This window comes from Aquarana catesbeiana, linkage group LG09, assembly GCF_042186555.1.
Source record: "Aquarana catesbeiana isolate 2022-GZ linkage group LG09, ASM4218655v1, whole genome shotgun sequence".
Classification (NCBI taxonomy): domain Eukaryota; kingdom Metazoa; phylum Chordata; class Amphibia; order Anura; family Ranidae; genus Aquarana; species Aquarana catesbeiana.
In genome coordinates this window covers 33,870,835-33,889,050 of record NC_133332.1, presented here as the reverse complement: position 1 = coordinate 33,889,050, position 18,216 = coordinate 33,870,835, and the positions used below count along the sequence as shown (strand labels likewise).

General features: G+C 44.9%; 1 pseudogene across 1 annotated transcript in view; it reads right to left on the bottom strand.

The window, feature by feature from the left end:
- The window catches only part of LOC141107488 (class I histocompatibility antigen, F10 alpha chain-like), an 86,176-nt pseudogene extending 76,675 nt beyond the window's left edge, over positions 1–9,501 (bottom strand). Inside the window, exon 1 of the transcript XR_012235915.1 lies at positions 9,401–9,501. The product of XR_012235915.1 is annotated as a class I histocompatibility antigen, F10 alpha chain-like (transcript). The remainder of the gene's footprint in view (positions 1–9,400) is intronic.
- Positions 9,502–18,216: the final 8,715 nt, after the last annotated feature.

Below are 18,216 nucleotides of genomic sequence, written 5' to 3'. Positions count from 1 at the left end.
GCAGCTGCAGTATTTGTTTCAGCAGACCTTCACTTTAAACTGCGTAGAGGGTTCTTTATGGTACGAGCTGTAAGGATGTGGAATTCTCTTCCACAGGCAGTGGTTTCAGCAGGGAGCATCGATAGTTTAAAAAAACTATTACATAAACACCTGAATGACCACAATATACAGGGATATACAATGTAATACGGACATATAATCACACACATAAGTTGGACTTGATGGACTTGTGTCTTTTTTCAACCTCGCCTATTATGTAGCTATGTAACTATGTATTTAAAATCACACAATAAACATGCCAGCCATGCTCAGATACTGAGGTGGGTGCTCTGCGAGAGTGCAGTGAGCTACATGGAGACAAATGCTACAGACTCCTAAGATCTATTGGGCTTATACTGGAGACACTAACCTACTGAAGACCTTGGTTTATGTGCTTTGAGGAGATCCTTGATGGGATCGGTTATCTTGCACCCCGGGACTGATACGTAGGCAGTATGCATTTGCATGTTGTCTTAAAGTGATTGTAAAGTCTCGTTTCTTTTCTATAAAAATAACAAACATGTTACCCTTACCTCCTCTGTTGCAGTGGATTTGCACAGAGCAGCAAAGATCTTCCTCTTCTTGGGTCCCTCTTCTGTGCGCCTGGCCCCCTCCCTCCTGTTCAGTGCCCCCACAGCAAGCAGCTTGCTATGGGGCACCCGAGCCAAGTAACAGCTCCCTGTGTCTATTCCAACACGGAGCCACAGCTCGGTCCCGCACCCTCTCTCTCCTGATTGGCTATCTTGACAGCAGCAGGAGCCAATGGCACCACTGCTGTGTCTCAGCCAATCAGGAGGGAGAGTCTTGGATGGCCGAGAGACTCGTGGACATCGCTGGACAGAGATGGAGCTCAGGTAAGTGTTAGGCGGGACACTGCACACAGAAGGCTTTTTAACCTAATGCATAGAATGCATAGAACGAGAAGGATTAGGGCTGCTCTGTGCAAATCCACTGCACAGAGCCAGTAAGTATAACATGTTTGTTATTTAAAAAAGAAAGTAAATGAGACTTTACAATCACTTTAAGCTCCTGAGGAAGTGCGACAGCGTGAAACATGTAGAGCTTGAACAAGCTACATCAACCTACACCAAGCCCACCCTACTATCGGCAGTTGTACCACTGGTGCAGTTACTACAGATTAGGATGAAGTTCTTTGGTGTTTAGTTGGTGATAGTGACTTAGAATGGCTAGCATGTTTATTGTGTGCTTTTAATTGTTTTTTCTATGTTTTAGAAATGCTTGTAGTGTAATAACATTTATGATATTTTCTTTTCCAATATTTTTATTGAAAATAGTGCATGGAAAATATACAATATACATTTCTTAAGTATAAAATACAATGTGGAAAAAGGAGGATACAACCAACATGGCCTGCAAAAGCTACATTTGGCAAGATATACCAACTCTACTGGCAAAGTATAGCATTTCTGCATCTGTCTATCCTTATACTTTAGTTGCCCCAATATCATTACCATATCACTTGTGAGTTCCTTGTCGAGAAGGTGTGGAGCCTGGCACCCACCCGTCCACCCCATATGGAATCTACACTGTGGACAGGAGGCCCCCAGCTCCCTCCCCCCGACTTACAACCAATAAATCTATTATCACTTCTTGATTCTCTGCAATATTGCGGGGACAATAACATAGAGCAGCAAAACCTGCATAGACTAACCAAAGAAAAAGAAGAATTAAAGTGTGAGGATAGGAAAGAAGGAAAAGAGAAGGGGTGGGGGAAGGATTGGGGTTGGGGTTGAGTGCACCCCTAAGGATCTTCTCCAAGATCCATTATCTATCGAAACCCGTAGATAGATGGGTCCACCATGGTTCCCAAATCCTGTCGAAAGCCTGCTGTTTATCTGAAAGAATCGCCGACAGGCGTTCATTAATCATGATCCATGTTAGCTTCGCTTTTACTAGTTCAAATGGGATCAGAGGCTTTCTCCAGGATCTAGCAATCGCAATCCTAGATGCTGTGAAGACAAAAGATATGAGTTTTTTTGTGTGCCTAGGCACTCCTTCCACTGGACCCCCCAGTAGCGCCTGCTGTGGAGATTTGGTTAGATTAACTTGGGTCAGTGAGTAGATAAAGTTATAGATACGTATCCAAAATCGTCTGACTTTAGGGCAAGTCCACCAAGTATGATATATTGTACCTTCCCTGCCGCATCCCCTAAAACATTGTGGGGAGGCGCCAGGGATGTATGTGGCAATTCTCGCCAGAACTATATACCATCGTAATAAGACTTTATAATTCGCCTCTATCAGGGAGGTATTTATATAACCTTTTGAGGCTAGTTGAGCCGTGTTGAGCTATGTGTCCATATCCATCGTTACCTCCATATCCTGTTCCCACTTTTGCATATAAAATAGTTTTTATGTCTTAGAGGTCAGAATACCATAGATTTTGGATATGTGGCCTTTATGTTTATCAAAGGATCTGCATAAATTTTCCATTGGAGAGGAAGTCATAATATCGGATTTGCGCTGTAGAGTTTTCAGGAAGTGCACTATCTGGAGGTAATGATAGAATTCTGTATTAGGTAACTGGTGTTTTTCTATAAGAGACTGTTTTGATAGTATACCTCTATGATCACACAAATCAGCTATACGAATCAAACCTTTGTTGGTCCACCATGATAATCTTTGAGGATTAAGACCCGGGGTGAAATCTGGATTGCCTGTTAATGGGGCTAAGGGAGCATGATAGGAGCGAAAAGTGAAAGGTTTTTGTAATCTGTCCCACAAGCCTAATGAAAAAGATAGTGTGGGGTACAATATGGTCGGTCTGTCTTCCATATGAAGCCACAACAAATGGCTAATGGTTTTGTGGGATATGGGGGTGATTCCAATTTCATCCAGGAAGGTTGAGGTAGTCCAGAGTGGGCGTGAATAAGTTGGGCCAATTGGGCTGCCTCAAAATATTTGGCCAAATTTGGGACCCCAAACCCCCCTTTAAATTTGGGGGTATAGAGGGTACGCTGATTCACCCTAGGTCTTGTATCTCCCCATATGAATTTCATTATCTTTTTCTGAAGAACCGTAAGGTCGGGCCTATTGATTGCTATTGGAAGAGTTCTGAACAAATACAACAGTCTCGGTAGGAGGTTCATTTTGATGGAGTACAGTCTGCCAAACCACGATGGGGGGCTTTTAGCCCATGACAATAGATCTGCTGTCAGCTTCCTATAAAGAGGGGGGTAATTGGCTTGGTACAGGGTCTGTAGAGAGTGGGTTAGAAAAATTCCCAAATATGGGAGTTTATCTTGCTGCCATTTAAACTGAAACGATTTTTGGAGAAGTTTTACACTCTGCGGTTCTAAGGTTAAATTTAGGGCTTCAGATTTGGAATAGTTTATCGTGAGACCTGAGATAGCGGTGAAGCGTTTTAAAACTTGATAGAGATTAGGGAGGGACGTGATCGGAGAGGAGAGGAACATTAGAATATCATCAGGGAACAGAGAGCATTTCTGCTCCCCGTCTCCGCAGCATATCCCTTTTATGTCTTGGTGGTGTCTAAGCTTTATTGCCAGGGGTTTATAATGATAAAATAAATAAAATAGGAGATAAGGGGCACCCTTGTCTCATTCCCCTGTGTATATTTATTGTGTGAGATTTGTAGCCTTTTATCTGAATTTTAACATTTATGATATTTTAAGAAATTGCTGTACTCTGGTTCCTATAAATTATAGTTTTATCAAAAATGTATATACATAAAAACTGACAGGCATTCCTGATTGGACCTTTCATGTGAAAAGGGGCTTACATGTGCTGTGCTTCAGAGGAAAATAAATAACCACACAAAACTAAGCCCAGCCATGTCTCAACCTTGACTATAGACAAGGTAATCATAACTATCAGGCCTTCACAAACACATTTCTCCCCAACCGTTTTTATAGCTCTGACCTGTCCGTTCCCCAGGCTGCTGAGCACTGACTCTGTGTGTTAATTTCATCGACTAAAAAATTTTCATGTACTAATTTAATACAATTTTAGTCGACTAACATAGAACTAAAACAATTGAGATGACTAAAATACAACTAAAACTAAAATGGCATTTTAGTCAAAAGGCTATGACTAAAACTAAACTGAAATTTGACATCAAAATTAACACCACACTACCACATGAGAATATGTAAGGGGCATCTACTAAGCTGCTAAAAGAAAAAAAAAAAGCTTTTCATATTTTATTTTCTTCATATTTAATGTTGGTAATATATTCAGGTAATATGTGCAATGGTATTACAGCCAATAGAGTTTGCAGTTTTTTGTTTTTTTTATCATTTCAAGTTGTACTTTTGCTTGTCAAAAAGCTATATACCGTATTTATCGGTGTATAACACGCACCTTCATTTTAAGAGGGAAGTTTCAGGAAAAAAAAGTATTTTTTAAATAAAGAACTTTGAAGCAAAATATGGGTTAGTGCCCATCAATGCAGCCTGGTTAGTGCCCATCTGCTGCCTCACCATTTCCCATCAATGCAGCCTGATCAATGCCCATCTGAAGCCTCAATGAAGCCTGATCAACGCCCATCTGCAGCCTCACCATCTCCCATCAATGCAGCCTGAACAGTGTAGGAAACCGCTGAGCCGTCATCTCCTGTTTACTCGGCAGTCACACAGTGACAGTCCCGCCTCTGCCATCGACATTGGACCAGCTCCTATGTAGGGCCAGATTAAGAGCATCATGGGCCTGGTGCTGAGGATTTTGGTGGGCCTTTTTATGGAAACAAAATGAAAATGCAAAAAGATTTTTGCTAAAATGAATTAAATATACTCTCACCAGTAATACCAGCCGTGCAGCCTCTGAGCAGCAGCAATACCACCTGCTATGCGGTCTCTCACCAGCAGCAACATAGGGAGACCACATTTCCAAACTGTCATTTAGGGACAACCCCCTCTTCCCAAAAAAAGATGAGGGTGGAGGATGTAGTCTCGGGGTTGGCAGGGAAATCGGCAGTGGAGGTGATTTGTCAGGCAAATGGCTGGTGTTAGTACTTAAAATCAATCATCCTGACACCTTGCTTGATATGGTGTCAGGATGATCAAATTCCATTATTTCAGTTACTACATTGTAATATATAGTGAAATAGTTCAACTCACCATCATGCAGAATCAGCGGGAACCTGAGCTTGTCACTTGCCACCAGATGCAGCTTGTCACTTGCCACCCATAGCCTGCCACCAGATGTAGAGTATCACTTTCCACAGTTGCCTGCCGCTAGATGCAGCATGTCACTTGCCACCAGCAGCCTGCCACCAGATACAGTGTGCCACTTGCAACCAGATACAGTGTGCCACTTGCTACCCACAGCCTGCCACAGATACAGTGTGCCACTTGCTACCCACAGCCTGCCACAGATACAGTGTGCCACTTGCCACCAGCAGCCTGCCACCAGATACAGTGGGCCACTTGCCACTAGCAGCCAGCCACCAGATACAATGGGCCACTTGCCACCAGCAGCATGCCACCAGATACAGTGGGCCACTTGCCACCAGCAGCCTTTCACCAGATACAGTGCGCCACTTGCCAACCACAGTCTGTCACCAGATACAGTGTGCCACTTGCTACCGACAGCCTGCCACCAGATACAGTGTGCCACTTGCCACCAGAAGCCTGCCACCAGATACAGTGTGTCACTTGCCACCAGCAGCCTGTCACCAGATACATTGTGCCACTTGCCACCAGATACAGTGTGCCACTTGCCACCAGCAGCCTGCCACCAGATACAGTGTTTCACATGCTACCACCAGCCTGTCACCATATACATTGTGCCACTTGCCACCAGATACAGTGTGCCACTTGCCACCAGCAGCCTGCCACCAGATACAGTGTGTCACTTGCTACCAGCAGCCTGCCACCAGATAGTGTGCCACTTGCCACCAGCACCCTGCCACCAGATACAGTGTGCCACTTGCCACCAGCCACCAGATACAGTGTCACTTGCCACCAGCAGCCTCCCACCAGATACAGTGTGCCACTTGCCACCAGCAGCCTGCCACCAGATACAGTGTGCCACTTGCCAACAGCAGCCTGCCACCAGATACAGTGTGCCACTTGTCACCTGCAGCCTGCCACCAGATACAGTGTGCCACTTGCCACCAGCAGCCTGCCACCAGATACAGTGTGCCACTTGGCACTAGCAGCCTGCCACCAGATACAGTGTGCCACTTGCCACCAGCAGCCTTTCACCAGATACAGCGTGCCACTTGCTACCAGCAACTTGCCACCAGATAGTGTGCCACTTGCCACCAGATACAGTGTGCCACTTGCCACCAGCAGCCTTTCACCAGATACAGTGTGCCACTTGCTATCAGCAGCCTGCCACCAGATACAGTGTGCCACTTGCCACCAGATACAGTGTGCCACTTGCCACCAGCACCCTGCCACCAGATACAGTGTGCCACTTGCCACTAGCAGCCTGCCACCAGATACAGTGTGCCACTTGCCACTAGCAGCCTGCCACCAGATACAGTGTGCCACTTGTCACCTGCAGCCTGGCACCAGATACAGTGTGCCACTTGCCACCAGCAGCCTTTCACCAGATACAGTGTGCCACTGACAGCCTGTCACCAGATACAGCGTGTCACTTGCCACCACCAGCCTGCCACTAGCAACGTGCCACCACATACAGTGTGCAACTTGCCATCAGATGCAATGTGCCACTTGCCACCAGCAGCCTGACCCCAGATACAGTGTGTCACTTGCCACCAGCAGTCTGCCACTCCCTCCAGGACTCTTCCAGGATGGAAAGAAGGGACAGGGCCTGCATAGTCAAACAAATCCCTGGAGCCCCCACCCCTCCTCATCTGGGATGGTATGGTTGTGTGTAAAATGAATGCCAGCAGTATTGATCAGACCAAGTTCTACAGAGGGGGGTGTGTACAAGTCTTTGGGCTCACACTGGTGTGCTGCAGTTTGGGCGCACTGCTTGTGTATCTACAGTTTTAGCTGCAGACCTATTGCTTTATATCAGGTTGCATATTTTTGCTGCATTTTCTGACAGTGCACCAAAGATAAGATGCAGCATGCAGGAATTTTGGTGCGCTTTCAGAAAAAACATGCAACCTAATAGAAATCAATAGGACTGTGGGTAAAACGCAGGAAAACTGCGGTACACCAGCAATGGGCCAAAACACAGCAAAGCAGTGTGAACCCACCTAAAAGCACAAGGAGCCAAATCTACATATTGGCTGCAGTTATAACAGCCATTGCTGAAGATAAAGGTAAAAGGGGGGAGAGAAGGGAGATAAGAGTCCAGACACTGAGCTCACACTTGGATGGTCAGAAGCTCATCACTCAGATATGTGTTCACCTTCTATCTGCCGGTGTCTTGCGAGAAAGTTCCCTCGGCGGATAAGTTCCCCCCTGTACTGCGCAGGCGCAGCGCCTGCGCAGTACGTACTACTGTCAGCTGCCGGAGATAGCCGAAGCTCAAACGCTTCAATCAGCTGTACACGGCGCCTGCGTCCTAGGTCCAGGTTCCTTCCCCACCATCCAAGTGGACCTAGAGGGGGAATCTAAAAGTGCCGAGCGCAGCGAGGCAGTGCCCGAAGCGTGGCGAGCGAAGTGAGCCCGCGAGGGGCCCTCTTACAGGCGCCGTGTACAGCTGATTTTCAGCTGTTCCGCTTCGGCTATTTCCGCCGGATCCTACTGCGCATGCGCAGTAGAGGGGGGAACTTATCCACCGAGCGGAACTTTCTCGGCAGAACACCGGCTGCAGTTGCTCTGTTCACAATTTCCCAGCCCACACGGCTCCTTCACTGCACACAGAGAGAGGAGAGAGGGGAGGGGGAAGGCAGAGCCATTTGTGTAAGGGGGGAACTGTTCACTGTGACACTGAAATAACCACAGTGAGCCAACACAGATGCAGCCAGACACCCCTACATTTACACACAGCTTCTCCTGTCCCATAGAAGTTTATGGACAGGAGAAACGGGGCTTATACTGCTGGCTGGGAGGGCCAATTTTAAGGCAGGGGCCTGGAGCTGCAGCTCCATCAGCCCCTATGTTAACCCGGCCCTGCTCCTATGATAGACAGAACACTGGTCCAATGCCGGTGGCAGGACTGTGTGTGTGACTGCCGAGTGAGAGCCAAGTAAACAGGATATGACGGCTCGGTGAATTCCGGCAGCGCTCGCCCCCCCTTCCCCTCCGAAGTAACATATCGGTGTATAAAACGCACCCGTGATACGCACCTGTGATTTTCCCCCTATTTTCAGGGGGGAGAAGTGCATGTTATACACGATAAATACGGTATTTGTTCGTTTATGAAACTTGGCTTGGTCTTATAAAGACGTTCTATGTCACATCGGCTAAATCTGTGTCTGTAGTTCATGTTCAAACCTTAATGCCATAACTAATAACATGTGATTAGATTTTTACTCCAGGAGTATATAATGAGTTTGGCAATTCTAAAGAAATGCTTAAATAATGCATTCAAATTTAACTAAACCCATTAGATTTTAGTTGACTAAAATGTCCTGGAGATTTTAACTAAATTACGACTAATGCCACGTACACACGATCAGGATTTTGGTCGGATCCTTTTCCGACAGAATTCCGCTCAAGCTTGCCTTGCATACACACGGTCACACAAAAGTTCTCTGAACTTTTGGCCGTCAAGAACGCGGTGACGTACAACACTACGACGAACCGAGAAAATGAAGTTCAATGCTTCCGAGCATGTGTCAAATTGTTTCCGAGCATGCGTGATTTTTTGCGCGTCCGAATTGCATAGAGACGATCCTTTTTTGGATAGGAACTTTTTCCGACCGAAAAATAGAGAACCTGCTCCCAATCTTTTGCTGGCTGGAATTCCACCAGCAAAAGTCCGGTGGAGCATACACACGGTCGCATTTTCCAACCAAGAGCTCACATCCGACTTTTGCTGGCGGCATTTCCGATCGTGTGTACGGGGCATAAAACTAAAACAATTCAGAACACTAAAATATGACTAAATCTAAATCTGATGTCAAAATGAACACTGCTCTGAGCTCCAGGTGATCCTACATGGCCTTCAAGGGAGAGATAAAACCCGGAGAGGGCAGATTATCAGAGGTCCCGGAAGGTGTAGGACAGAAACCTGGGAGATGTATAAATCCCAAACAGGACCTTTCCAGGCTCCCTGTGAGACATTCAGCCACTATATTTATATATATATGTATATATATACAAATATAAAAATATACAGTATATATGTAATATGAGTACATTATCGGGCAAAATAACAAAGGAACATTTCCATTGCACAGTGAGGACAGAATAGTTTCACATTCAGTAACATCCTCTCTGTTTCCTCTGATATAAAGGAATATATTACAGGATATTTCACAATTCTACAACACATAACCCCCCATACTCACCACAATACCCTCCTGACACCCCCAGAATGATCAGGATGAGGGGTGTCATCTCCATCCTCTGGGGGTGATCTATACGGAGAATCTACAAAACACAACACCATCAACTTCAGAGCAGCCTTATGAAGTCACACTGTGTGTTAGACCTGTGTACAGGAAGCTCTGTGCTGATTGGATGAGGTTGGCTATCTGTCCAATAGGAAAATGAATACACAGATTGTCACTAGTTGTCGGGGAGAGGCAGAATTTATGATTTCTTGACCATTTTTCAGAGAATATGAATGATAACACAAATACTTTTCTTTCACTCATGGTTAGTGTTTGGCTGAAGCCATTTATTATCAATCAACTGTGTTTACTCTTTTTAAATCATAATGACAACAGAAACTACCCAAATGACTCTGATCAAAAGTTTACATACCCTGGTGATTTTGGCTTGACATGCACACAAGTTGACTCAAAGGGGTTTGAATGGCTATTAACTTGTTCAGATCCGTGCTTTAGCCGAATGAAGGCTACAGTGCAGACCTACTTTTCTGGAGTATGTCTATTGACATCCTCTCATGCCCGAGCGGCCTGCGTGCCCCCTGCAGGGTGTGCGCGGCACGCTCTGTGATCAGCGAGTCTATGAGACTTGCATAGGCGTGTGCACAGGGTGTGCCAGGTGTGCCTGGGCACACCCTAATTGCCTTGTGTGCTGCATATTCCCTCCTGTTTAGACCACTGATATTTCAAAAATGTTAGACAAGCCCAAAAATTTTGGCCAATGACAGCTGATCATGTGATGTAAACAGAGTCGGTAATCAGGAAAAAAAATATCACCGGCGGCTGTGAGAGTGACATCGGTCCCGATCAGTGGCCATCAGTGTCACCTACCAGCGCTCATCAGTGCCACCTATCAGTAACACCTATCAGTGCCCATCAGTGCCACCCATCAGTGCCACCCACCAGGGCGCATCAGTGCCATCTTATCAGTGGCCATCAGTGCCGCCTTATCTGTGCCCATCAGTACCGCCTTATCTGTCCCCATCAGTGACGCCTTTACTCTGCCTATCAGTGCCCATCAGTACAGCCTATCAGTGCCCACCAGTGCCGCCTCATCAGCGCATATCAATGAAGGAGAAAAACTACCTGTTTGTAAAATTTTATAACAAACTATGAAACATGATTTTTTTTTGAACATTTTTCCATCTTTTTTTGTTTGTTTAGCAAAAAATAAAAACCCCAGCTGTGATTAAATACCATTAAAAGAAAGCTCTATTTGTGTGAAAAAAATGATAAAAAATGTATTTGGGTACAGTGTTGTATGTGTAGCGCTGGTAGATTTACAATCTACCGCAGATTAGGTAAATTTAGTAAATTGTGTGTTAGGAAGGTTAAAAGTTCGCCTCTGTTCCAGCTTGGCTGACGTTGTGTGTGCTTCCGTGCTGACCGGTGGGTGTCGCTGTTGCCATTAGTCAGTGTTGGAGGGGCAGCGTGTCGAGGTATATGGATGCTCCTCTGTCTCGGAGACAAGCACGGTGGAGGTGGTCCTCTGAGTTGCATTCTGGGAAGGGGGTATTTATGGGACAGATGCCATGTTCTAGTTTCGTTTTACGTTAAGGTGCTACCTCGTGGTCCTCCGATCGGGAGGCCCACGATGCTACGGCGCAGGGGTGGGTCCAGAGGCTTGTCTGGGGCCTATCACCGCGGCCGAGGAATGGTCCTGAGCTGTCGGTCCTGTGTGATGAAGCTGGACAGCCGAGGACATCCCAGGGGAGGACCCGTCTTGGAGAGATCACGCAGTGTGCTGGTCTATAGAGGGGCCTGGTGACTCGGTTGCAGGACGTTTCTGAAAGAAGTAATTATACAGCATAGTGTCGCCGGTTCAGCTTAAAGGTTCAGGCACTGTGACTGACTGTTCACTGCAGAAGATTTGATACATCCTGTGGCAGAGGATTGTGCAGATTTACCCCCCCTCAATTAAGTCTGTGGCAGAGACTTTAGATTCGTGCTGCATACTGGCTGCTAGACCGGTGAGAAAGGCCTATCCAGACAAGCAAAGAGTGTGTCCCATGAGGGGAACGCATTCCACATAACTATCTGAATTCTACCGGGACATTTGTTGCTAAGATCTTGTAAGAAGGTATTTGAGTTTCTCCTGAGAGTTTCCTTTTCCGTCTCTTTCCTGCTACTTCTTAAAGTTTGACTGTTCAATAAAGCATTGAAAACTTACTCCAGTGTTGGTGCGTGTGTCGTCCAGCAGTAAACTCAACAGAACCCCTAGACCTGGTGCCGGTGAAACAGAGGGAAGCAAAGTGAAGGTAACAGACCCGCTTAAACCAGCAGCTCCACCGTGAGTTAATGCTACATATGACTGCGCAATTGTCATTCAAAGTTCGTCAACGCTGAAAGGGGAAAATTGGTCTGGGCAGGAGGGGGGTTTAAGTGCCCAGTAAGTAGGTGGTTAAAGGTAATCATCCTCACCTGTGAACTGTTTGCTTGTAATTAGTGTGTGTGTATAAAAGGTCAATGAGTTTCTGGACTCCTGACAGACCCTTGCATCTTCCATCCAATGCTGCACTGACATTTCTGGATACTGAGTCATGGGGAAAGCAAAAGAATTGTCAAAGGATCTGCGGGAAAAGGTAGTTGAACTGTATTAAACAGGAAAGGGATATAAAAAGATATCCAAGGAATTGAGAATGCCAATCAGCAGTGTTCAAACTCTAATCAAGAAGTGGAAAATTAGGGGTTCTGTTGAAACCAAACCACAGTCAGGTAGACCAACTAAAATTTTAGCCACAACTACCAAGAAAATTGTTCAGGTGAAATACAGGACTCACTGAAAACATATGGTGTGGCTGTTTCAAGATGCACAATAAGGAGGCACTTGAAGAAAGATGGGCTGCATGGTCGAGTCGTCAGAAGAAAGCTATTACTACGCAAATGCCACAAAGTATCCCACTTACAAAGCGCCAAACAGCACAGAGACAAACCTCAAACCTTCTGACACAAAGTCATTTGGAATGATGAGACCAAAATTGAGCTATTTGGCCACAACTAGGGATGAGCTTCGTGTTCGAGTCGAACCCATGTTCAACTCAAACATTGGCTGTTCGGTCGTTCGCCGAATTCTGAACGTTATGGGCCATTTGCGCCAAATTTGTGTGGCGCGTCACGGCTCATAATTCACTGCGGCATCGCAGTGCATTGCTGGCTGATGATTGGCCAAGCATGCACTATGACCTGAATGCTTGGCCAATCACAGCGCTGTCGGTAGAGAGAGCTGTAATTGGCCAAAGCCAGGGTGGCTTTGGCCAATTATGGCTTAGGGGGTTTAGAACATGTCCCACACTATATAAGGCCGCCTGCACGGCGGCCCTGTGTAGTGTGTGTTCCGGCGTTGAGATACATAGATAGACAGAGAGACAGTGTTATTTCATTTGAGTTAGCTAGATTAGGCAGGACAATCAGTGAGTTAGCTGCACTTACAGTGTATTGTGAATATATATGCATCCCAGGTGTTGCATATATATATATATATACACTGTATTCAGTTTAGCTAGATCCGTTCCTGTTATCTTCTTACTGACAGGCAGGCTTGTCTTGTTACAGTATTTACAGCTACCTGAAGTAAATTGTTGGTGTTCTTTTGATCCTATTAGTACCACAATCAGGCAGCTAGACTATTTACAGTTAGTGTAGTGCATCCTGCTCACAGTGTTCAGCTAAAACTACAAGTTAGTGTGGTGCGTCCTCCTCACAGTGTTCAGCTAAACCTACAAGTTATTTTTTTGCAAGCTCTGCACAGTGTTCATCTAAAGCTACAAGTTAGTATAGTGCGTCCTGCTCACAGTGTTCAGCTAAAACTACAAGTTATTGTAGTTAGACCTCTGCACAGTGTTTATCTAAAGCTACAAGTTAGTGCAGTGTGTCCTGCTCACAGTGTTCAGCTAAAACTACAAGTTAGTGTAGTGAGACCTCTGCACAGCGTTCATCTAAAGCTACAAGTTAGTGCAGTGCGTCCTGCTCACAGTGTTCAGCTAAAACTACAAGTTAGTGTAGTGTGTCCTCCTCACAGTGTTCAGCTAAACCTACAAGTTATTTTTTTGTGAGCTCTGCACAGTGTTCATCTAAAGCTACAAGTTAGTGTAGTGCGTCCTGCTCACAGTGTTCAGCTAAAACTACAAGTTAGTGTGGTGCATCCTCCTCAAAGTGTTCAGCTAAAACTACAAGTTAGTGTAGTGCGTCCTGCTCACAGTGTTCAGCTAAAACTACAAGTTAGTGTAGTGAGACCTCTGTACAGTGTTCATCTAAAGCTACAAGTTAACCACTTGAGCCCCGGACCATTATGCTGCCTAAGGACCAGAGGTCTTTTTCCAATTTGGCACTGCGTTGCTTTAACTGCTAATTGCGCGGTCATGCAATGCTGTACCCAAACGAAATTTGCGTCCTTTTCTTCCCACAAATAGAGCTTTCTTTTGATGGTATTTGATCACCTCTGCGGTTTTTATTTTTTGCGCTATAAACGGAAAAAGACCGAAAATTTTGAAAAAAATGATATTTTCTACTTTTTGTTATAAAAAAAATCCAATAAACTAAATTTTAGTCATACATTTAGGCCAAAATGTATTCGGCCACATGTCTTTGGTAAAAAAAATGTCAATAAGCGTATATTTATTGGTTTACGCAAAAGTTATAGCGTCTACAAACTAGGGTACATTTTCTGTAATTTACACAGCTTTTAGTTTATGACTGCCTATGTCATTTCTTGAGGTGCTAAAATGGCAGGGCAGTACAAAACCCCCACAAATGACCCCATTTTGGAAAGTAGACACCCCAAGGAAATTGCTGAGAGGCATGTTGAACCCATTGAATATTTATTTTTTTGTCCCAAGTGATTGAATAATGACAAAAAAAAAAAATATTTACAAAAAGTTGTCACTAAATGATATATTGCTCACACAGGTCATGGGCCTATGTGGAATTGCACCCCAAAATACATTCAGCTGCTTCTCCTGAGTATGGGGATACCACATGTGTGGGACTTTTTGGGAGCCTAGCCGCGTACGGGGCCCCAAAAACCAATCACCGCCTTCAGGATTTCTAAGGGTGTAAATTTTTGATTTTACTCCTCACTACCTATCACAGTTTCGGAGGCCATGGAATGCCCAGGTGGCACAAAACCCCCCAAAATGACCCCATTTTGGAAAGTAGACACCCCAAGCTATTTGCTGAGAGGCATATTGAGTCCATGGAATATTTTATATTTTGACACAAGTTGTGGGAAAGTGACACTTTTTTTTTTTTTTTTTTGCATAAAGTTGTCACTAAATGATATATTGCTCACACAGGTCATGGGCCTATGTGGAATTGCACCCCAAAATACATTTAGCTGCTTCTCCTGAGTATGGGGATACCACATGTGTGGGACTTTTTGGGAGCCTAGCCGCGTACGGGGCCCCAAAATCCAATCACCGCCTTCAGGATTTCTAAGGGTGAAAATTTTTGATTTCACTCTTCACTGCCTATCACAGTTTCGGAGGCCATGGAATGCCCAGGTGGCACAAACCCCCCCCAAATGACCCCATTTTGGAAAGTAGACACCCCAAGCTATTTGCTGAGAGGCATGGTGAGTATTTTGCAGCTCTCATTTGTTTTTGAAAATGAAGAAAGACAAGAAAAAACATTTTTTTTTTTCTTTTTTCAATTTTCAAAACTTTGTGACAAAAAGTGATGTCTGCAAAATACTCACTATACCTCTCAGCAAATAGCTTGGGGTGTCTACTTTCCAAAATGGGGTCATTTGGGGGGGTTTTGTGCCACCTGGGCATTCCATGGCCTCCGAAACTGTGATAGGCAGTGAAGAGTGAAATCAAAAATTCACGCCCTTAGAAAGCCTGAAGGCGGTGCTTGGTTTTCGGGGTCCCGTACGTGGCTAGGCTCCCAAAAAGTCTCACACATGTGGTATCCCCGTACTCAGGAGAAGAAGCAGAATGTATTTTGGGGTGTAATTTCACATATTTCCATGGCATGTTTGAGCAATATATCATTTAGTGACAACTTTGTGCAAAAAAAAAAAAAAAAAAATGTGTCTCTTTCCCGCAACTTGTGTCACAATATAAAATATTCCATGGACTCGACATGCCTCTCAGCAAATAGCTTGGGGTGTCTACTTTCCAAAATGGGGTCATTTGGGGGGGTTTTGAACTGTCCTGGCATTTTATGCACAACATTTAGAAGCTTATGTCACACATCACCCACTCTTCTAACCACTTGAAGACAAAGCCCTTTCTGACACTTATTGTTTACATGAAAAAGTTATTTTTTTTTTGCAAAAAAATTACTTTGAACCCCCAAACATAATATATTTTTTTAAAGCAAATGCCCTACAGATTAAAATGGTGGGTGTTTCATTTTTTTTTTTCACACAGTATTTGCGCAGCGATTTTTCAAACGCATTTTTTGGGGAAAAAACACACTTTTTTAAATTTTAATACACTAAAACACACTATATTGCCCAAATGTTTGATGAAATAAAAAAGATGATCTTAGGCCGAGTACATGGATACCAAACATGACATGCTTTAAAATTGCGCACAAACGTGCAGCGGCAACAAAATAAATACATTTTTAAAAGCCTTTAAAAGCCTTTACAGGTTACCACTTTAGATCTACAGAGGAGGTCTACTGCAAAAATTACTGCCCTCGATCTGACCTTCGCGGTGATACCTCACATGCATGGTGCAATTGCTGTTTACGTTTGACGACAGACCACCGATTGCGTTCGCCTTAGCGCGAGAGCAGGGGGCGACAGGGGTGCTTTTTTTTTTTTCTTTATTATTTTTCTGCTTTTTTTATCTTATTTTTAAACTGTTCCTTTCATATTTTTTTTTTTAATCATTTTTATTGTTATCTCGGGGAATGTAAATATCCCCTATGATAGCAATAGGTAGTGACAGGTACTCTTTTTTGAAAAAATTGGGGTCTATTAGACCCTAGATCTCTCCTCTGCCCTCAAAGCATCTGACCACACCAAGATCGGTGTGATAAAATGCTTCCCCAATTTCCCAATGGCGCTATTTACATCCGGCGAAATCTAAGTCATAAAATGCTCGTAGCTTCCGGTTTCTTAGGCCATAGAGATGTTTGGAGCCACTCTGGTCTCTGATCAGCTCTATGGTCAGCTGGCTGAATCACCAGCTGCATTCTCAGGTTCCCTGTTGAGACAGGAGAGCCAGAGAAAAACACGGAAGACGGTGGGGGGGGGCATTCCCTCCCACGGCTTGTAAAAGCAGTCTAGAGGCTAATTAGCTGCTAGGATTGCTTTTACATGAAAGCCGACCGCTGGCTGAAAAGAATGATACCAAGATGATACCTAAATCTGCAGGCATCATTCTGGTATAACCACTCAAAGTCGTGAATGGCGTACCTGAAGACAAAAAAATGGTTAACAATAAAGCACAGTAAACGGTAAAGTATAAAAAATTGCATACCTGAAAAGCAAACATGATAAAACATAATAACAATAAAACATTGCAGAATAGAATACAGTAAAAAAGAGCAGAACAATAGAGAGAGAATAGAGAGAGAGAGAACAATAAAACGACAACTATTTTTTTTTATTTTATATATATTTTTTTTTTTGACACTTTTTTTGTAACTAACTTTTGTAACTGTAACCGGTTCCAGGTTCGGGTCTCACAAAATGCGATGGCATCTTGGGAGACCCTGTGAAAGTGTGCCTAGTCTGTGCAATGCTGTACCCTACGCTAATACTCAACTAGTGAATGGTAGCGTTCAAAACATTCACCAATGCAAAGACCAGGATTGTCAGGACAGGAGGGACAATAATAGCGGGTGTCACGCCTATATCCGCGCTTCCTGCAGACACAACATCTTTTTTGGGGGGGTTCGTTGGGTAGGGGTACTTGGGAGGACATAAAGAAAATGCCTCTCATGCAGCCGACTGCATTTGGTTGGGGATGTGAATGGGGGAAGTACGGGCGCTGCAGAAGCGGTGGGTTCCCAATTAGGATTGGCGAATGCAGCAGGAAGGGCACTATGGGCACGACGGGCCTGTGTTTGTCTTTTTGGTGGCAGCGGGACACTACTTGTGCTTGCCACCTCACCAGCTTGAACTGCACTTATGGGACTGGCCACGTCACCAAGTGTTGCTGCAGCGCTGGTTTGACTACGACCGGGGTGTACTAGGCCGCTGGTGCTTGCCAGTTTACCAAAACGCTACCAAAAAAACTGTTAGCGATCGCAGGGATCAAGGCCTGACTCTGCGAACGCTGCAGCTATGCGTTTAGTGTTTTGTAAGTGACAGTGATCGATCGATACTGCACTTGGGTGGGCTGGGCTGGGCCGGGCGGAGGGGCAAAACGCAGGTGCTAGCAGGTATCTGGGCTGATCCCGCTAACACTGCGTTTTTGGGAACCCTAAACTGCTGGGGACGCTAGTATAGATCTGATCGGATCAGATATTGATCCGTTCAGATACTATACCACTAAGGGAGGTGTATGCTGCGTGCGTGGGTGTTAGCGGTACTGGCACTAACCTGACGCTGCCTGGGGCTGGTGCTTGCCAGTTCACCAAAACGCTACCAAAAAAACTGTTAGCAATCGCAGGGATAAGGCCTGACTCTGCGAACGCTGCAGTTATGCGTTTAGTGTTTTGTAAGGGACAGTGATCGATCGATACTGCACTTGGGTGGGCCGGGCCGGGCGGAGGGGCAAAACGCAGGTGCTAGCAGGTATCTGGGCTGATCCCGCTAACACTGCGTTTTTGGGAACCCTGAACTGCTGGGGACGCTAGTATAGATCTGATCGGAT